Genomic DNA, 22,192 nt, shown 5'->3' with positions numbered 1-22,192 from the left:
TGTAAAATGGAAATGATGTGGTAGCTTACTGCAGTTGGATTCTGTTTTCATGAATTCTGCAGTGGGACTGAGTATTTTCCCAGAGGCACAGCTGAAAACAAAGTGTTCTTAAAGGACTTGCAACTAATTTGACATGGAGGAATCTAAAGGATTAAAATTTTTTTTTTAATTTTTATTGTAATGTAAAACATACTTTGATTTTGGTCACTGTTGTATGAGCACACTCCTACATAACCAAAACCCCCAAATAAAACATATACTGATGTGTGTGTGTGTGTGTGTGTGTGTGTATGTGTATGTAAATACACTGATGTGAAAGACAACAGTTCTTTGGAGGTGGAGAGCATTTCCCATAGTAAGTCTTCCAGGATTGTCCCAGATCATTACATTGCTGAGAGTAGCCAAGTTTTCACAGATAATCACTGTACAATATTGCTGTTAACTATGTACAATGTTCCCCCAGGTTCTACTTATTTCACTCTGCATCAGTTCCTGCAGATCTTTTAACAGCTTTTTTTTTTTTAATCATCTTGCTTATCATTTTTTTAAGCCTTTACCTTCCATCTTAGAATCAATACTGTGTATTGGTTAATGGGGGTTAAGTGACTTGTCCAGGGTCACACAGCTGGGAAGTGTCTTGAGGCCATATTTGAACCCAGGACCTCCCATCTCTGGGCCTGGCTCTCAATCCAATGAGCCACCCAGCTGTCCCCCTTGCTTATAGCACTCCCTGGCTCCCAGCATTTCAAAACCAGTACACCTTGAGACTGTCTACCTACAGCTTCTGCTGCTGCTCCATTTAATTAGTTGAAACTTTTTGGAATGAAAGCTATTTGGGGTATTTATGTCCTAGGATTCTGGGCTTTTAGAGCTGGGAGGGGTTAGAGATATGATAGTCTTCACACCCTTCTTTTTAAGGATAAGAACACTGATTTTAATCAGATGGAAGTATTCTTTCATATGGCTTTTCCATCTTAACACTTTCACTAGAAGGAACTGGCACTGTCCTCATGGATTATTCTGAGGCCAAGTATCCTCTTTGAGAGAGGGGAGGGGGTTAGGGTTAGGGTTAGGGTTAGGGTTGTGCTGTTTCTTTACTCTTTTCTTCTCTTGCCTTCCATAGTGAGACTATGTTATTATATTCAAGATAAATTGATAGAGCTGGGAGGGTTATGCAGTGTGAACCTCTTAATTTAAAATTTTAATTTTTATTGACATCTTGTTTTTATATAACTTTGATTTCTGGATATCTCTTCCCCCTCCCCTTCCAGCAAGCTACTCCTTTAAAAAAATTTTTTTAAGAGAAAAATTCTGCAAAACGAACACATCTGTTGTACCTGAGAGTTCTTGCAAGATTATTCCATACCCATGTTGACTCTGAAAAGAACACAGAACTATTAACTAGTCAGAAAAGCCACTCTTTAATTAAGGACAGGGGTCATAGGGTTGAGTAGGCCCCTACAAAGAGCTGTGCTTATCTCCCAAGGATTGAACTCAGGATGCTCTGATCCCTGGCCCCTGGGAGTACCACAGCACTAGCAGAAGACTCCAAGGAACAAAAGAAATTAGGGAACCTAAATAGCATTTGGGAAGATCCAGGGGCAGGGAATGATTGACATTACCATACTGACAGGATACAAATCAAGCTTGGGAAAGGAATCATAGCTAGGGTGTAAGGGAAGGGGCTACTTACAATGGATTCTAAAAGGATGGTCCCTGCTCTGGTGTGTCTTCCTGGGAAAGGGTCTCTGATACCATGGGGAGGACTACCTAAGACAAAAGGATATTTAGCTTAAGTCTAGCTCCACTTAACTGGGAGGGTCCATTATTCAGTCTGGAATTGCTAACCAGAGATTCCCTTCAGGATGGATTCTCACCAGAACAGGGAACAAGTACAAGCTTTGGGGTCTTCAACTTACAAGCTAGTCCTAAAACTTGGGATTCATCAGATCCCACCAGACCATAAGTTTGGGGTCTCTAGATTCCATGTCAATACCCATAATAGTACCCTAGAGACCTGCATTTTTACAGATAAGAGAAATTGAAAAATTCATCTAAAAGTCTCAAACACAGGTGTGATTGTCAGGATTCAAACTCATTTTAACTAATGCCTAGTTCAGTCAGATCAGTCAACAAGCTGGTCATTTATTAAGCTCTTACTATGAGACTGGAGTTGTGCTAAGCACTTGGGAAGACAGAAAGCTAAGCCACTGAGTCCCAAGTATTTGATATATAGCACCCTCTGCTAAAAGACTTATATTATTGGCTAAAATGACTGAGGGATTCCAGTTCTTAACGTTATTCTTGGTTGAGAGTTGTACAACTCGAACTTAAGACTTCTGAGGCACCAAGTCCTTTTTTGTTGTGTTTGACCAGCGTTTGGGCAAGCCCAGTAGGAATGGAGCCAGTTCCTATCAGTCTTGCCCAGCAGCCCCTGGATCTCAGAAAGCTTTTGATATCATAAAACTCAGCATAGGATTCGAAGGAGGAGCCTCCTTAGGCCAAGCTTTGCAAAACAAACAAAAAAACCCTGAAGGGCCTGGGAAAACTATTTGGCATTTTCTTGCTCCCTTTCTATTCCCCTAGAGGTATGCGAGTACCTAGTAAAATTAAATAAAATTCATTAAGAATGGGGGGAGGGGGAACTTTGAACTCCTGTTTGGGAGGCCCCTTAACCTCATCATTCCTTCAGATAGTGGTTTCACTGCCAAAATTCTCTTTAGTGGAGAGGGAAGTGTTGGCTTGCAATTTAAGAAGCCAAATGTTTGTTGTTTTTTTCCTTTACCACTGACACTTTGTTCTTAATTTCAGCCAGGTTTCTCATACCCTCATTTTCATTATTTAATCAGACAAGGATAAAAATCATCCCTACAATGGTTAGTTTAGGGAGTCTTGTATGGTTCTTAAAGTTGGGAGGCTGCTTTTGTTTTTGCAGGCCAATGAAAAGTAAAAGTCTAGTTACCACACACTAGGGAATCTCTGGATCTGGAAGTAACTTAGAGAGCTGTGATTCTTTTCTACCTGGAGTCAGAGTTTATACACCTTCCCTTAAAGCCTATTCTTTGCCTAGACATCAGTAGGAAGCCAGGAAAGGCCAGAGCTCTGTTTGGCTTGTCATGTTTCGAAATAAAAAAGTGCAACCAGGACCTAGATTCCAACCTTGGGAAGAAGCTATTAAGAGGCAAAAAACTGCCAAAGCATATCATTTCACATTGAGGTTCAGTTGCTGCATGGATTTTCTTGCAACCCTTTTATTCAACTTGGCCTCTTTTGCATAGGAAGATTTTTCCTTAACCTGATTCTAGGGTTTGGAAAAACTAGCCTGAGGGAGTCATCCAAGCAGAGGTGCCTGTGGAAGACCCTAGTTTGGAGGGAGTAGATACTTTAGCAGCCTATAGTATGAATGAGAGATTCTAATTTTCATCTCCTTTTCTCTAGAGTTGGGAAAAAACCTTGGTCTATTTTTACCTTCATATTTTTTGGAGGGGATTTTCTGGGGAGTTCTGGGGACACTTTCCAGAAGCAAGGATCTGATATGTTATTGCTTTCCAAAAGCGATTTACTAAACATTTAATTAATTTATTTTTTAAACCTCTATTTTCAGCCTTAAAATCAATACTGTATATTGGTTCCAAAGCAAAAGAGTGGTAAGAGCTAGCTAGGAAGTGGGGGTTAAGTTACCCAGGGTCACACAGTTAAGAAGTGTCTGAGGCCAGATTTGAACCCAGGAACTCCCATCTCTAGACTTGCTTCTCAGTTCACCGAACCTGCCTCCCTAAACATTAGTTTTTTTGTTTTTAAAAATTTTTTCCATGGTTATATAGATTAATTGTTGTCTCTCTCCCCTCTTCTTCCCTCCCCCTCCCAGAGTTGACAAGCAATTTCACTTGGCTAAACATTAGTTTTAAAATTTTTCACCTTTTTTTTTTTTTTTTTTTTTTTTGCCTCCAGGGACCTAACTTCTAGAGTGAAATTTTTGCAGAAAAGGTTTGGCAGCATCAGAGGCCACTCTGCCTCTACCGAGTGTCTAAAGGCAGGACAATCCCTAATAGTAACTTAAATATTTTTATTTTTTCTCTCCTTCCCCCATCCCCTCCTTTTTTTGATATAGAGGACCCTTAATAATATCATTTCTATAGTACCTGCTGTATGCTAAGGGCTTTACAATTATTGTCCATCTCATGGAGCCTCACAACAGCCCTAGGAGATAGTGCCATCATCATCCCCATTTTATAGATGAGGAAACAGACAAAAGTAGTTCAATGATGAGTCCAGAGTAACAGAGCTAATGTGTCTTGAGACTAGATTTCTTCCTGACTCCCGACTTGGCCTAGCTGCTCTACACCTGAAGAGAAATCTCATTCTTATCATCCCAGAATGGCACTTGCTCTAAAATTTCTGGTCTTACAGAATTGACCTGGCCTCAGACACTGAAGTTAAGTGACCTTAAGTGACTTGCCCAGGGTCTGACAGGCTGCATGTCTTTGAGGCTAGGCTGACCAAATAGCCTGAAATTTTTATATTTCTATATACTTGTACTATCCCACTAAAATTTTATGTTAAAATGTAAAGCACAATTCAGACCTTTTAGTTACCCTTCTTTCATGTGAGCCTCACTCCAAACCTCCCTGTGAGGAAGTTATTGTTCCTGTTTTACTGCTGGAAGATTCAGGGTGGTGGAGAAGACACACACACACCTGCCTGATTGATCCTCCAAATTACTCTCTGTATAACTAGGATGGAATGCCTCAAAATGAATTTGGGAGCAGGATAACCTACAAAAAGATAAAATATTAATTATTTTAAAGTAAGATAATGTTTTAGCCCCAAACTACCTAAAAGGCCTTTACAAAAGATCTGTTGCACCGGGTAGAAGTGACATGCCACACAGCGTGCCAGGGAAGGCTCCCTTTGCCAGCTCTTATTGCATTGCCCATAGACTGGTCTGGGGTGCAGTCTCAGGGCCAGGAGGAGCACGGGGATCCACTGGTGTTTAGGCCACAGGGGAACAGTGCACCCTTTTGGGGGAAAAAGAGCTTGTGGTTGCTCAGACTGGAGCCACGTCTCCTTGGATCGGGCCACCTCTAAATCCTAGAGTGAGTTCTGAAGGCAGCTGCTCCCTTCGTGGGAACAGACAACTTGGACAGTTTTTATATTAATGCTGGGCGATTGAAGGAGGAGAGGTAGATAGCCAGAGTGCCTTCCTGGTAGGTACCTGGAGATTTCCTGGGACAAGGGAGGAAGACCTCTGGCATGGCCCCTGACAACACGCTTTTAGGAGATCATTAACAAGACTGCAGGGATGGGGGATGTGTTGCATCATTGGAGAAAACCCCGAAATCAACAGGGTTTCGGTTCCAGTAAGGTGTTTCACAGAGCATGACTCTTAAGACCCAAAATAATTGATTTACCAAGATCACACAAACCAATAGGAGTAAAGCTGGGATTTCATCTCCTTTCTCCTGACTCCAAATCAGAGTAGCTTCCCAGAGAGACTCGTTTTATCTAGATGGCTTCTGATAGGAGGTTATTGGTGAAGGAACATTACCTAAGAAGGGAGTTTGTTTAGTTCTAGTCCCTAGTGTTTCTCATTAGACTCCAAGCAGAACTAGGGAGAAATTCAGACATATTTTGTTCAGGAATTTTGATCTAGATAGAAGATGGACTGATTGTTCAGAATGCCCTCTCATAGAGAGGACATAATTCATTAGTAAGTTTTCACAGTGCTCTTAGTGTTTTGGAGCAAAGCCTACTTTACCTATGGAAAATTTCTTGTTACACAAAGAGGTAATATGGACAGGAAGTAAACAACATCAAGAATAGAAAGTCAAAATTTAAAATATTTAGCTCCCAAGTCACTTAGGTGATATGGGAGAAGGAATTTTTTGGCTTATTCTTTGCCCCCAAGGAGTTAAAAGTCTTGTCAGGGAGATGATACAAACACAGGGAAAATTAATTACTTCACAAATCCATTTCATTGGTATGTATATATATATATATATATCTTCTTCAACCTTATGGATTAAAATCATTCTATGGCTTAGTAGCTAATCTTCCTGAGTTGATATTGCCAAAGGAATTAAATCACCTGTTGACCAGCTATTTAGCGATGAAACTAGGAAATTTGGAAATCTTTACCAGAGGGGATGGGTGGGTAGGTAGATATAGAGTGAGTGCTTGCTATCTGCTAGGCACTGTTGAGAACTGGATACGGAAAAACAAACTGTCATAGCCCTCAGTAAGGGAAAGACTGCACATAAATGAGAACTAGGTAGGGAAAAGGGTATATACTTGAGCACAGGAAGTTAGTGGACACACATTAAGTCACTGGACCATTCTCATGTATTTCCTGGCACATAAGAGATGCTATAGAAATGTCTTCCCTTTCCCCTAAAAGGAAATCTTTCCATCTCGTGGGGAGAGCCACTAAGAGCTAAGATAACAGCTTTCAAGAATCCAGATACAACTTTTAAGCTGCAATGAGACCTCAGGTGAGGCTTTAGTGGAAGACTAATATAGATACTTGTCAAAGAGAAATGTTGAGAGCCTAGAGACAGGAGGTCCTAGGTTCAAATCTGACCTCAGACACTTCTCAGCCATGTGACCCTGGGGAAGTCACTTGACCCCCATTGCCTAACCCTCACCACTCTTTATTGACTCCCAAGATGGAAGGTAAAGGTTTAAAAAAAAAAAAAAAGCAAGAAAAAATTTTTTAAAAAGAGAGAAATGAAGTGGTCCAACATGACTTGGTTTTAATGAACACATATGATTTGTGATCATTACTTCCTTTTCAAAGTGTAGCTCATCCTTTTAATAATTTCTAGAATTTTGCCCAAAATTGATCACTCATTTACCAGTAGTTTGAAGAATCTACCTTCTTTCCCTTTTTTAAGAGATCCCATTTTGTTAAGTCTTAAAAGGTTTTATGAATGTGAATTATTATATATGTATGCCAATTAATGTTTTAAAATGGATTTTAATATCTTTTTGTTTTTCTGTCTCATGCATTTGTCCCTGTATCCCTCCCATCCCTTATTAAAAATGATATTTTTTAAGGAAAAAAAGATTTAGCAAAATACTTAACATTGAAAGAATATATTATATGTAATTCTCCAGACTTGTGGCTGCTCCCATCCCCACTCTTAACTCCATCCAAAGTCAGTGAGAAAGGTGTCTTCTGAAAACTCTTCTTTAAGGTCAAACTTGTTTTTTGTTTTGCAACATTCTTTTTCAGTTGTTTTGTAGTATTTCTTTCCATTTACATTGTTGTAGTCATTTGTATGTGTTGTTTTCCTGGCTCTTTACTATAAAAATATAGATTTTTCTCTATTCTTCATAATTTCTTACAGCACAATAATATTCCATGACATTTATGAACTATAATTTGTTTAGACATTCCCCAATTGTTTCCATTGAAAATTATAAATATTTTGGTGTATGTGAAACCTTTTTGTCAATGACTTTCTTGGGTGCTTTTTGGGGGAGGTGAGTGAGGGGGTCTATATCTAGCAATGAAAACTCTAGGCATGGACATTTTAGCCATTTTATTTACCTATTTCCAAATTTTTTCTTAAAATGGTTCTGTCAGTTCAGAACTCCACCAATAATACTTTAAAGGGTACTTATCTTTCCACAGCCCCTTCAATATTGAATGATTTTCCACCTTTCTTGAGACAGCTAGGTGGCCCAGTGAATGGATAAGAGCATTGGACTTGGAAGCCAGGAAATTGAGTAGAGATCTGGCCTCAGACACTTAACAGTATGACAAGGTCACTTGTCTATGCCTCAGTTTCCCATCTACAAAATGAGGATGATAGCATCTACCCTCCTAGGATTGTTATAAGGATCAAATGAGATATTTGTAATGTGGTTCTATAGCAGTATATAGATGTTAGCCATTTTTTTTTTTATCTTTGCCAGTTTGCCAATCTTTCCCACCTCCAGGTGGTTTTCATTTGCATTTCTAATTTTTAGTGATTTGGAACATTCTTGCTTATGGTTTTACTAGCTTAAAATCCTTTTGAGAACCGTTTGTTCATATCCTTTGACCCCTTATCTATTAGAATGGCTTTTGGTCACATATTTCCATTGTCAACATATCAAACACATATCTGAGATATTTGATACAAAGATTTTTCCTCCATTGCTTCCCTTGCCCCGGAAGTATTGTGTTTATTTTTTTACTTTTCTGGGCAAAGCCTTTTTCAGTTTTTATATTATTAAAGTGATCCATTTTCTCTTCTGTCCCATTCAGTTTCAAGTGAGGACATCATTTAAACCATTTTAAACCTCATGGATATTCAAATAACCCTTAAAATCCTCTGTGCAGTTTGGGAAAAGCTGGGAATGGTTTTCAGTTTGGTGGCATAAGCTTACTCACCTGTCAACCCTTCAGGTAATTTGTAGCCATCATTTAAAGGCCCTGGTAAACAATGACTAGGTTCTAAACGTATCATTCAAAGACTAGTTCTGGGCTTGCCATTCTGTCTCTGAATAGTAATAAGCAAACTTCTGGCTTTACCTCAGCCTATGTACTTTCCCATTTGTAAATCTTGGTCAAGCATTTCCGCCCTTACCTTATCTGAGTCTCAGATATTTAAGTTGGATGGAAAGATTGGATTTACTACTGTAGAATAATGCATGCATGAAAACTAATACCTATATGGGAAGATGACCCATGCCCTCAAGGAGTTTATACTTTAGTGGGAGAAGTCCTGGGAGTGGGGAGAGTCTCCAGAGGAGCACTAAGTCCTAAATCCTTTTTAGGAATTGCCTTGTTGAATAGATTATCCTACTTCAGACTTTGGGTGAACTACTGGTAGGAATGGGCACTCCCTCAGCTGAGTGGCTTGACACTGGTGAGTCTGGGTCAGGTTAGTTTTGGAGAACTTTTATCAGGAGCCCCAAGTTTATTATTTAGTGCAGGGGTTCTTCATTTTTTTTTTTTGTGTTATGGATCTTGTCTGCAATCTGAAGTCTATAAACTCCTCAGAATAATTAAAAAAATAAATCCTTACCTTCTAGCTTAGAATCAATTCTATGTATTGTTCCAAGGCAGAAGAGCAGGAAGAGCAGTGACTTGCCCAGGGTCACACAGCTAGGAAATGTCTGAGGCCAGTTTTTTTTTTTTAAACCCTTGTACTTCGGTGTATTGTCTCATAGGTGGAAGATTGGTAAGGGTGGGCAATGGGAGTCAAGTGACTTGCCCAGGGTCACACAGCTGGGAAGTAGCTGAGGCCGGGTTTGAGCCTAGGACCTCCTGTCTCTAGGCCTGACTCTCACTCCACTAAGCTACCCAGCTGCCCCCTGCTCTTAATTTTTTAAAGTTTTGTTTAATTTTATTTATTCATTTTATTTTAGCTAAATTTATTTTGAATGTTTTAAGTCAGAAGTGGCACTAGGCATCAGCCTGTGGAATGCACTTTCTTTGCCTAGGTGATCTCAAAGATAGGCAGTTATGTTAAAAAAAAAAAAAGACAATGTCCCATTTGAAATTTGCAACTCAAATGGCAAAAGACTCAAACCCATGAAAAGCTGCTAAACCGAAGGCAATGATCTGTCAAAACTGTGGCCCTGGGGACAGTGTCTTTGAGAGAATCACCATGCTAGATGATTCTCCAAAGAACTTAGGGATCTTATATAACCTTTTGGGGAACTAAGGACAGTGAGTTATCATTTGGCTTTACAATGGCTATAAGGAAATGAGAAGTCCAAGACTTTTATCAGGGAGATTACCATGGATACTAAAGGAAAGGGTCCTCCCTAGGGCTGGGCTACTTGGGAGTGAACTTTGCTACTAGGGGAGAAACTTCTAATTCAGAAAGGGTACTTAACATTTGATTATATCTATTAGTCCCACCTAAATTGGGTTCAAATCTGGCCTTAGAAACACTTCCTAGCTGTTTGACCCTGGGTCACTTGACCCCCATTGCCTAGCCCTTACCACTCTTCTGCCTTGGAACCAGTTCACAGTGTTGATTCTAAGAGGCAAGGGTCTTTAAAATAAATAATTTTTAAAAATAAAGCCCAATTATAAGTATATGGTCAGACCTGTTTTGAATCCAAGACAGAAGGTAAGCCCCCCCCCCCAAATAAATAAATAAATGAACAAATGAATGAATAAATAAATGAATGTGTCAACTGGGTTTTGGGATCCTAGGACCTTCTTCCCCCCCCCACCCCCCCCACCCCCAGTTGTCACATTTAAAAGAATGATTTTAATTGTGGAGGCCCTGGAATGCTTTATCCCCGGAGAGGTTAAGAAGTCAGGTTTTTAAGTTAGCCAACTAACTCTTGGGAATGATTCAAGTAGAACCTCCCACCACATTCCTTTTCTTAGAGTTGATCTTAAATACATATGGTGACCTTGTTTTATGGAATCCCCAAATTTACTTTTGTCCCTTGTTTTAGACTGAACTACCTTAAAGTACCCAATGATCTCATCTTAGATAGAATTGATAAATATTATCAAATCTTATGTATCCGTTTGTCTTAGAAGTTTCTCCTATTGTATGTAGACCTCTCCCAGGTAGTCCAGCCCTGGCTGAAATCCTCCTTCCCTCATCCCCATGTAAGCCAATCTATTGTCCTTCCTTCATTCCCCAGAGTTCTTCAGTTCATTGGGAAAAAATCTCCTTTCCAGGTGCATTTTCTCAGACAGTGTTCCCAGCATCCCAGAGCTTGTTTCTGTGTGGTGGCCTATGATAGCACATTGTCTCTATTGTCCTGATTAAAGACTTGTGCTTTCTAACTCCTTTGGTTCTGTTTTTCAAGGTTGACACATATAACAAATCTTCCCCCAGATGTCAGTGAGTGATGCATTATTGTTGTAGGAAGGGACTAGACAGCTGAGTGAGGTAATCTTTAACTCCTGGACTAAATGTTTTGGGAATGTCCTCCTTGCTCGTCCTGCAAGGAAGATTCATTAGAAAGGCTATATAGAAAGCAAACACCAAAGTGCTTGAAGTAAATTGAGGGCAGAGACCAAGTTTTCTCCTTCTATCCTCAGTTCATTTTGACTTATTAGCATTTATTCTGTGTAAGGTTCTGTGCTGGGTGCTTAGATTACAAATACAGGATGGGAGCATTAAGAACAAAAGGGACTCTAGAGGGTTTTGAGTTGTACCCATTTTGCAAAATAGGAAACTTTGACTACCTTTACTTGACTGCTGTTAGAGTCTTTGGACCCCAGGGCTAGGCTATATTACAGCTTAAGGAGTTGACAGAGTTAATAATAGCTTAAGTGCTAGAAAGTACAGAAGAGGCCCTTGTAAATAGCAGGTTCTACTTGTGGCTTTCTATGACATGCTATTGGCTATTACTTTTTTTTTTTTAAAAGCCTTAACTTCTATCTTAGTGTTGGCATTAAAAAATCCAGAACCACTAAAGTAGTTAAAAGAACAAGTCTTTAATCAGGACAAGGGAGACAGAGTTCTTAAGGCCCCCCATGCAGAGTCATGGGCACACAGACCAATACCACCACATCAAGCTAGGCTCCAGAACTCTGGGAACAACGCACCTCACATGGGAATGTCTGTCACAGGAATTTTCAATGAACTGAAGAACTTGGGTTCTCTAGGGAATATTCCCGAGAAACCACTAACTAGTTACATATAGGGGCCTAGGAAAGAGGTTGTAGGCTGAGGCTAGGGGATCTGGGAGAGGCTCAAATACTTTTAAAAGAAACCAAGAAACCAAAAAGAGTGCTTAGGATAAATTTGGGGGTTTCATAACACAACTTGTCATTAGAATCAGTGCTTGTGTATTGACTTGAAGGCAGAAGGGCTGTAAGGGCTGGGCAGTGGAGTTTAAGTGACTTGCCCAGGGTCACACAGCTAGGAATGCCAGATTTCAACTCATCTCTAGGCCCAGCTCTCAATCCACTGAACCACCTAACTGCCCCTAGCAGTTGCTTATACACTAATAAATAGCTCATCCCTCCAGATTCTTGTCTCTTCTTTAAGATCATATTTTAACTTGACATCTGTGGTAGAAACTTTGATATTAAAAATGAATGAAAAAACATGACCTATTACTACAGTGCCAATTATATCCCTAGGTGTTGGGAATGAAAAACCCCTGCTTTCATCAAGCTTCTATTCCTTTTTTTTTTTTTTTTTAAGTGGTTTGTTATTTCCTTCTGAAGCTAATTTGACAGATAAGGAAACTGAGGCAAATAAGGTTAAATGACTTGCCTGAGGTCACACAGCTAGGAAGTGGCTGGGGCTAGATTTAAACTTAGGAAGATGAGTCTTCCTAACCTCAGGCCCAGCATTCCATCCACTGTACCACCTAGCTATCCTGAACTTCCCTCCTGATGGGGGAAAACACTTACCAGGAGGAATGGTCCAGAAGGGGCACTAGAAAGTTATCTAGGCTGGTGAGTGGGACCACTAGGGGTAGATGGACACACCCATCTAGAAACAATGAATGGATACTATTTTAAGGTTCCGAATCTGGAAGGGAGGGAGGTTGGGTACCTTCTCTGTACCTTCTCCACTGTGATGGGAAGTGAAGTTGGGGCTTTATGACCAGGATGGCTGGAACTGAGAGGGTCACAACCTCCAGGGCTTGTGCTTTGGCTGTTAGCTAGGTAGTGAGGAGAGAGCCAGAGAAGGGAATGAAGTAAAACTTTGTGAATACTGGCTTTTGGGATGCCTTTTTTTAGACCACCCTTAGAGAATTTTTATCCCTGACTGACCTGGAAAAAAAGACTTCATTTATCTGATGGAATAAGGCTTCTTTTTACAGCCAAACTCCTAGAAAAAGGTGCCTCCTACACCTGTGGTCTCTGTTTCCTCTTACTCACTTCTCAAACCTTTGCTGACTAGCTTCTGCCATCATCACTGATCCATCTGAAATGGCATTCTCCAAAGCAGTGGAAAAAATTCTTCCATCTGAAATATAAAACTCTTTGATGGTTAAATCCCAAATGCTTTTTTTTTTTCAGCCCTCATCCTTGACTGACCATTGTTTGCATTTTTCAGTGTTCACCATTCTCCTTCAATATTTTCTCCTCTCTGGGTTTTATTTATTATAACTCCCACCTCTGCCCCTAACTGGATGTTCCCAGTGGTGCTGTCTGTCCTGGGCCACCTTCTTTCTCTAGTTGTATTTGGTGACTTCCTCTGTTCCCAGAGACTTACTGAGAGGTGCATGAGGGTTCATCTCAGTGCTGAAAGGTTTGCCATTTCCTTCTGTGACTCATTTTGTACATGAGGACCTGAGGCAAATTGGGTTAAGTGGCTTGCCCAGGGTCACACAGCTAGGAAGGGTCTAAGGCCAGATTTAAACTCGGGAAGAGGAGTCTTTCTGACTTAGGCTTGGTGCTCTCACCATGGAGCCGCCTAAATGTCTAGAGGAGATGAAGGCTTTGAGTCTTTGCTCTATGAAGATCATTTTAAGAACTTGGGCAGTTAGCCCAGGGAGGAAAAGGCCCTACCAGGCACAGTAACCAGCTTCAGATTATTTGAAGGGCCGCCATATGGAAGCTGGAGAAACGGGAGCGGTGGGTAGAAGTGACTGAGAGGTAGATGGCTTGATGGCAGGTTTACTTGTCTCTATGCAAATGATCCCTCAGTCCAGTCTCTAGAGTACTAATCACATTTTCAACTGCCCACAGCCTACAGCCTTGACCCGTGAGCCCCCACCCATATTCCCCCGCCTCCCACTGAAACGCTCCCATTGGGTGGCTGGGCGGAAGGGCGGGGCAAGTGAACATTGTTTCCCGGAGGGGGAGGGGAGTCCCCGGGCCACGCCTTCACCATCACTGCCCTAGTAGATTTTTTAAACTGAATGTCCTATGAACATCTCAAATCCAATGTGTCCAAAGTAATTTTTGTCATTATAATGTCCCCTACAGCCTACCTGCCTCGCTTCCAAACTTCTCTTTCGGTCAGGTGCGCCATCATTCTCCCCCCAGACGCAGCCTCAGTCTCTCTTCCCCGGGTCCCTGGGCTTCTTCTAGGCCCCTCCTCATTTATCTCTCCCTTTTCCAGGGCCGGGCAGAGAAGTGATTTCCCCATTAATACATCCTAATGGTTCTAAAGGGCAGTGATGGTAAAGGCGTTGCCGGGACTCCCCTCCCCCTCCTGGAAACAATGTTTCCTCAGTAACCTAAGTAACTATCATAGGTCTTTAAAACCTTTCACAACCTGACTCCAACCAAACCTACCTCCTCCCTTCTCTCTCTCCTCTCCCTCCCTCCCCAGTTATAAAAATCCCTTCTCTTCCATCTTAGAATCAATACTGTGTATTGGTTCCAAGGCAGAAGAGTGGTAAGGACTAGGCAATGGGGGTTAAGTGACTTGCCCAGGGTCACACAGATAGGAAGTGTCTGAGGCCAGATTTGAACCTAGGACCTCCTGACTCTGGGCCTGGCTCTCAATCCATGGAGCCACCCAGCTGACTCCCAATCAACCTTTTCAGCCTTATTATTCATTATTCCTTCCCTCACTCCTTGATTCAGCAGGATTGGCCTTCTTATAATGTTTTATTTCCCATCTCCTTGCCTTTGTACTAGTTGTTCTCCCATGCCTGATATTCTCTATCCTTACCTCTACTTCTTAGAATCTTTATTTTCCTCAGTTCTACTCTGGGCCCCCTTCTGCATGAAGCCTTTCTTCAGCTGCCCTCCATCCTCCCTTGCCTTGTATTTATTTATCTTGTAATTATCTTACTTGAGCTTAGTGTATGTGCATATTCTCCTTAGTAAATGTAGCTCCCAGAGGTGAGGGATTTTTTTTTTTTTTTTTTTTTTTTTTGTCTCTGAGGCCTCTGCTTAGAAAAGGCTTGTTCTTGGGCTCTCATAGATTGAGAGAGGCTCAGGACTCAGGCGTTCATCGATTCCAGCCCCTTCACTTTGTAACTGAAGAAGTGAAGCGCAGAGAACTTCAGTGACTTTTCCAAGGTAACATAGTTGAATAGGTATCAGAACCCCAGGTCTTCTAAGCCCAGACTCCTGGGACCCCGTAAACTGGGGCTATGGAATCAGGGAAGCTCTGGGTCACTGAATGGCCATAGACATCTTACTAGCTGTGTGATCCTGATCAGGGCACTCAGCGTCAGTGTCCTCAGTGCAAAGTGGGTACGGCAGCATCTACCCCACTGGGTTGTTGTGAGGATCAAATGAATTAATATTTATAAGAGATGATCACAGTATGGGACACATGGGAGGTGCTCTCTAAAGCCTTATTCCCTCCCTATTCCCCTTTCTGGGAGTCTGCAAGGTCTAAACTGTTTTCAAATAATACTAAGGTGTTTTATTTCTAATACCACAAATATTAATAGGCCTGACCTACATGATCCAAAGCTCCTTGGGCAGTCCATAATACTTTTTTTTAAAACCCTTACCTTCCATATCTGAATCAAAACTGTGTATTGTTTCCAAGGCAGAAGAACCCATAGGCACACAGCAAGAAGAGTCTGAGGCCAGATTTGAACTCAGTCTCTGGACTTGGCTCTCTAGCCACTGAGCGACCCTGTCTGTAGTAATTCTTTTTAATTTTTTAATTAAATTTTTTTATTTTAAAATATTTTCCTGTTGACATGATTCATTTTCTTTTTCCCTCCCCCCCTCCCAGAGCAGACAAGTTCCACTGGATTATACAAATTGTTGTCACTTAATATTATTTCCTTATTCATTTTTTTCTATAGAGGGATTTTTTAAAGCCTAAACACCAAATCACATACCCATATATACATGTGATAAGTGATGTCATATGTTTGCTTTTGAATTTCTACTCCCATAGTTCTTTATCTCAATGCGGATAATATTCTTTTACATAAGTCCTTCAGGAGCCACTAGTAGCAAAATCCATTACATTGGATTGTTCCACAGTGTTTTACTTCTGAGTACAATGTCATCTGTAGTAATTCTTAAAGAATATAAAGGGGACCTAGGACCAAGAAGTTTGAGAACTGCTGTACTGTTCCCATGTTCCCTTTCTGATTCACTGACTTAGTGAATATAGGTAGGACATACTTAATATTATTTTGAAAACAGTTCAGACCTTGAAGTCTTCCTGAAATGGGGTCAGGGAAGGAAGGAGGCAGGCAGCACAATAACCTGTTCTGGGCTAGGAAAGATCCTTGTACTGATTGATCATCTGGAGGCCTGCTCTCTAACCCTACCTCTGTACTAGCTAGCAGCATGACCTTAGGTAAGTCACTTTTCCTCTGGAAGCTCTTAAGTTTCTTCATCTGTTAAAATAAGAGATCAGTCCTTACAAGATTATTCAATTCTGAATGGTTAGAGACAGGATTTGAAATGGTGGGGAAATCAGCCAGATACTTAAAAAAAAAAAATAAAGTAGTCTTAATTTTTGTTTAACCCAGACATGACATTTCCTATTGTTATGATATAAAAGTCTAAGCTACTTTGCAGAAATGTGGGACAGTTGAGATGTAGAAGTATGCAGCATCATTTAAAAGGGAGTTAAATGTCAATTTAATCTTGTATGCTGGATTTACAAATGGCTTGCTTCTCTTTTAATGCATCATCTTCCCTTATCCTTTTGGGGTATGGAATTTATCCCTGTGCTCTTTCAAACTATGCTTGGGGGGAGGAACCTAAGCACCAGCAGCACCCTCACACCGCCCCCCCCCCCCCATCCCCCAGGTTCAGAAGAGTTTTTGTTTGACAGATTGCATAGCTCTTGTCCAGGGGCCAACCAGCCTAGCCCAGTGGCACAGGGTCTTGTTACTAGGGCAGCCATAAGGAATTACTTTTTTTTAGCAAGAGGTTTTTTTTTTTTTAAATCTACTGTTCTTATTGGTATCTTCTATAGTTTTGTGTCACCTTCATTTTTCAACATTCTATCTCCTCCAATAAGCTAAATGGGGGGGGGGGGGGATCAGACTAGCAAAGTCATTCAGTCAATATTAAGTTCCTGCTCTTTGCCCCAGGCAGCATGCTAAGTGCTGGGTGTACAAAGAGCAGAAGACATTCCCTGCCCTCAAGGAGCTCACAGACAAGTGGGAGAGAAAATGGGCATAAGAGTAGGGGCAAACAGGCAACCTATGGGGTAAATTGGAGATGATCCACAGAGGGAAGGTGCTGAAATTAAGGGGTGTCAGGAAGGGCTTCTGCTGGAAGGTGGGCTTTTAAGACTTGAAAGCCAGGAGGCAGAGATGAAGAGCACACAGGCTCCAGGCAGAGGGAATGACCAGAGCCGAGACATGGAGTAATGTGTTCCAGTCTATCTGAGAAGCCAGTGCCTCTGGATCTCAGAATCCTGGCTGAGAAGGTGGGGAGAGGGCGGGCTACAAAGGCCTTTGCCAAATAAATCTCTTTATGTTTTTACTTAAAATGTGCCCTCCTGGGGTTTATGACATGGTCAGACCTATACTTTAGGATGATCACTTTTTTTAAAGGTCAGTAGAGGAGATGTATTGGAATGGGGAGAGCCTTGAAGCGACCATCAGGTTAATGGAATAGTCCAGAGGGCCTGAGCCCAAGCAGTTAGTAACGTGGATGTTAGAAGGTAAAAACCACAGGCCCTGGTGACAGATTGGATGTGAGAGAGTAAGACAGACCTAGGGAATGATGCCCTAAGTTTTGAGCCTGGGAGGAGAGTTCCTTGAACAGTAATAATAGGGGAGGTTCGGAAGAGGGGAGGATTAGTTAATGAGTTCCATTCTAGACATGATGAATTTAAGATGTCTATGGGACATCCAGTATTAGTATTGTCAGTGCTAGAAAATTTCTATATTAAGTATTGTATCTTAGTAGCATTTTGGATAATATTTTTGTACTTCGTCTGTAGAATATAGTAAAATCATTAAAAAACTTAATGAATTAGGGGGCAGCTGGGTAGCTCAGTGGATTGAGAGTCAGGCCTAGAGACAGAAGGTCCTGGGTTCAAATCCGGCCTCAGCCACTTCCCAGCTGTGTGACCCTGGGCAAGTCACTTGACCCCCATTGCCCACCCTTACCACTCTTCCACCTATGAGACAATACACCGAAAGTTAAGGGTTTAAAAAAAAAAAAAACTTAATGGATTGAAATTTTTAAAAAAAGAAAGGCAGTTGGTGATGGGAGATTAGAGGTCAGCAGGAGAAGTTAGATCACAGAGGCTGGAGGAGCAGATTGCAGAATCCTCAGCATAGAGATAATAACTGAATCCATGGGAGCATAAGCATCTTTTCGAAAACATCCATAATGCCTCATGTCTGCAAAGACAGGAGGGAGGACCATTTTCATTGTAACCTTTAAAAACCATTTACCGAATCCTTGAGGGATTGTGATCTCTAGTGATGGGTGAAAAACCCATCCTGGTGATGTGAGAGAGACTTGAAATTCTAAAGTATTTAATTATGAAAGATCATAAAATGAAGGGCACAATTGTCAGATAATGCAAGGACCATTACTCTCACTTTCACCTATGACTCACTTGGAGTGGGTGATATGATGCAGGTGGGTGAGATGCAGGGATGGATGCTTGCTTCTGACCATATTTTTTAAAAAAATTTTCCTTTTTTTAAATTTCAGTAATAAATTTATATATAAATTTATATAAAGTTTTTCAAGGTTACATGATCCATGTTATCTCCCTCCTTCCCCCTTCCTGGAGTTGACAAGCAATTCCACTGACATGTACTATCACTCAAAACCTAATCTTATAGGGGGCATCTGGGTAGCTCAGTGGATTGAGAGTCAGGCCTAGAGATGGGAGGTTCTAGGTTAAAATCCGGCCTCAGACACTTCCCAGCTGTGTGACCCTGGGCAAGTCACTTGACCTCCATTGCCCATCCTTACCACTCTTCCACTGTAAGAATTAAAATTTAGTTATTATATTTATATATTAAAATTATGTGGCCGCCAGGAATCAACACTTCAGGTTGATTCCGTAATTAAATCAGACCCAAGTCAGCATCGGGTTGAGGAGTTTATTTACAATCAGGAAGGTGAGTAGGGATAAAGAGAAGAGGGAGGTTAGAAGACTAAATAAATGAAGCTGTAAGCCGCAAGGCCCAACAGCCGGATAGGCAGAGTTTAGAATTGGCCCACTAGGCCAAGGAAGCCAGCCTAACTTACCACGTGACAATACAGAGTGTAATCTGTCTGTGGTCTCAGGAGATGCTTCTTCTTCCAGTTCCAGACGACAACTCACTCTACAGGAAGTTCACTAACTTACTTAAAGAGAATGTGTCTTTCATCACTTCCTGTGGTCCACCTCTAATTCAAATGGACAAATGGCAGTTTCTACATTGATTTGGACTGCCCAAAGGGCAGTCCCTTATTCTTGATTTGTTACTTATTGTCAAGTGTGGGTAACTCGTCTCCCCTCCCCACTAAGGGAGGTGGGAGTGACATCATTAGCACGCCTGGGTTGGGTAGATTTTTGACTATTAATAGGATCTGGCTATTCTATTTACACACCACCTAGGAGCCAATACACAGAAGTTAAGGGTTTAAAAAAACAAACAAAACAAAACAAAAAAACCTAATCTTATAGTTAGAGAATAATCTTATAAAAACAAAACCCCAAATCATATTCCCAAATAAACAAGTGAAAAACCTTATGCTTTCATCCGGATTCCCACTCCAACAGTTTTCTTTCTCTGGAGATGGAGAGCATTCCTTGTCACAAGTCCCTCAGAATTGTCTTGGATCATTGGATTGCTGTTTAGTAGCTAAGTCTATTATAGTTGATCATCTGACCATATTTTTAAATAAATATTATTCAGCTTGGAAAATCAGCACTGTTGCCCCTTACTGAAATGATTGCACTCAGAAATGTAGGCATCACAGGGTTGGTGATTTTCTTATTTTGAGTGAGTGGGCCAGTCAGAGAGTTGTAGGAGATGAAGGAGCAGATAAAGTGCTGCCCTGGCATGCCCCAGGGCAGGGGATGGAGCCCTGGGCCTTGAGACAGGAAGACTTTTCTTCCCCACTTCCAGTATGACCTCAGACACTTCCTAGCTGTGGGACCCTGAACAAATGGCTCAGATTCTTCATCTTTCAAACGAATTAGAGAAAGTAATGACAAACTGCTCCAGTATCTTTGCCAAGAAAATCCTAATATGGTCACAAAGACAGAAATGGTGACCTGTGTGAGAGTCTAGTGGCATAATTTTATACTAGTATAGGCAAACACCTGGAAGATCATCTAGTTCAACCTCCTTTTTGTACAGATGAAGAAACTGAGGCCCAGAGAGGTTAAATAATTTCCTCAGAGTTACACAGGTAGTGTGAGAGCCAAAATTTGAACCCAGGACTTCTTTTTTTAAACCCTTACCTTCCCTCATAGAATCAATACTATGTATTGATTCCAAGGCAGAAGAGCAGTAAGGACTAGGCCATGGGGGTTAAGTGACTTGTCCAGGATCACACAGCTAGGAAGTGTCTGAGGTCAGATTTGAACTCAGGACTTCCCATCTCTAGGCCTGACTCTGTCTACTGAGCCACCCAGCTGCCCCAAACCCAGAGCTTGTCCTACTAGACCAAGCCATGCCCCCATTGAGCAGAACAAGTGGCAGGAGCATGGAAGGCTGGACTAGCAGGGGAGGGGGGGACCAGGTTGTAGTCAGTCAGTGAACAAACATTTATGAAACCTTTATTACATGTCAAGCCCAGGGGTTACATGATCTGGATCCAAAGGAAGGTGGAGAAGAGGCTCTTCCAAGCCTACTTAAGTATTGAAGAGACCTTTGATATCATCTTGTGGGAACCTTCTTAGGGATCAGATCTACCCTTTGGGGACTGTTAGCATAAAGCTTCGCCCTTCCTGGCCACAACCCTCTTGGATCCTCCCTGAACAGGCGCCTCGAGGTCTGGGAAGCCTTCCAGGGCCCAGCCACAGGCCTGGTGGAAGGATGTTAATTAATGGAGACCCCTGTGGGCTCTGGAGGCTCATCTCTCTGCATCTCCCCCCATCCCCTTTACTTGGCATTGGATGTGGGCAGCTGGCTTGCCCTAATTATGTCTGATGAGGCAGATAGAATAGTCTTGTGGCAGCAACACGTTTGAACTCTGTGGGCTTTTCCCCACTCTCTTTAGAATGGAAGCTCCTTGAGGGCAGGAACTGCCCTTTTTTTGCTTATCTAGGGGACCAGTGCAAAGAGTGCTGTCTGGGTCCTGGACTCAGGGAGAAGGGGCTTTAAAACTGGTCTCACACATTAGCTGTGTGACCTTGGATAAGTCCCTTGATGTCTGTTTTTCTCTATTTTTCTTATCTATAAAAAGGGGATAATAATGCCTCCCTCCCTGGATTGTTGGGAGGATCAGATGAGGTAGTCATTGCAAAGTGCTTGTCACAGTGCCTGGCCCATAGGGAGCCCTTCATAAATACTATTGCTTTAACATCAAAAGGTTGACAGTAGAAAAGTCAGACCCGAAGGCAGTGGGTGCTTTCTCCTTGTTTTTCTGCTGATTGATAGAGGAAACATCCTGAGTGAGGGGCAATTCTCCCCTTTTTGGAACTTGAAGCATGTTAAGCCAATCTGGGCTGCACCCTTTCTTCCTGACTGGCATTATGTGCATCCTCTTAATAAGGAAGAGAGATTCCTATCCATAATTAATTAGTGCATTTGGAGGGAGGGGAGAGAACAGAAAGGACAAAGCCTCCAGCTAGGCCCAGGACTTGTATTTCCGGACTCCAGGTTCCTGCCCTTCTGATGTGGATAATTTTTGGCTTCCAAAGATGTGGCCTGTCCTTCCTCTCTAACTCTCTCTTAGAATCAATGGATTCTAAGGCAGAAGAGCAGTAAGAACTCCCCAGTTGGGGTTCCCTGATTTGCCCGGGGTCCCTGACACCAGGTTTTCCATATCCAGAACCCCAGGCCTGCTGCGCTAGCCACAGTGTTTCTTAGCCATTCCTTCTGCTTTTCTTTGAGGCAGAGGAGCCCAGAACACCAGCCTGAAGCTTATGTTTGAAATGACTCCTTCATGCTCCAATCTTGTCTTCAGTCCCCTAAATTCATCATAGAATCACAGAGAGCTGGAAAAGTAGAGTAGAAGTTTAGTCCAATTCCCTCATTTTACAGATGAGGAATTTAGAGGCCCAGAGAGGTTAAAGGGAAGGAGCCATCATGAAGGAGGTAAGTTCCAGAGATAGAGTTTGAACTCCTTTGACTCCAAAATTTAGCACTTCCCAGAGGGCCTTGCTATTGTTTCCTTCTAGAATCCAGATTTCTGCATTTGGGTGCTTGGGAGCCAGGACTGCCTTCCTCCATGCCCACCCCTCCTGCT

At 41.8% G+C, this 22,192-nt stretch overlaps 1 protein-coding gene across 1 annotated transcript in view; it reads left to right on the top strand.

Moving 5' to 3' along the window:
* TACC1 (transforming acidic coiled-coil containing protein 1) overlaps positions 1 to 22,192 on the top strand; it is a 74,698-nt gene that overhangs the window by 1,795 nt on the left and 50,711 nt on the right. The gene's annotated exons all lie outside the window — the stretch shown is intronic.

Source organism: Gracilinanus agilis, chromosome 2 (genome assembly GCF_016433145.1).
Source record: "Gracilinanus agilis isolate LMUSP501 chromosome 2, AgileGrace, whole genome shotgun sequence".
Taxonomy (NCBI): Eukaryota; Metazoa; Chordata; class Mammalia; order Didelphimorphia; family Didelphidae; genus Gracilinanus; species Gracilinanus agilis.
The sequence above is the reverse complement of the archived record's forward strand: the minus strand, read 5'-3'. Positions and strand labels throughout refer to the sequence as shown.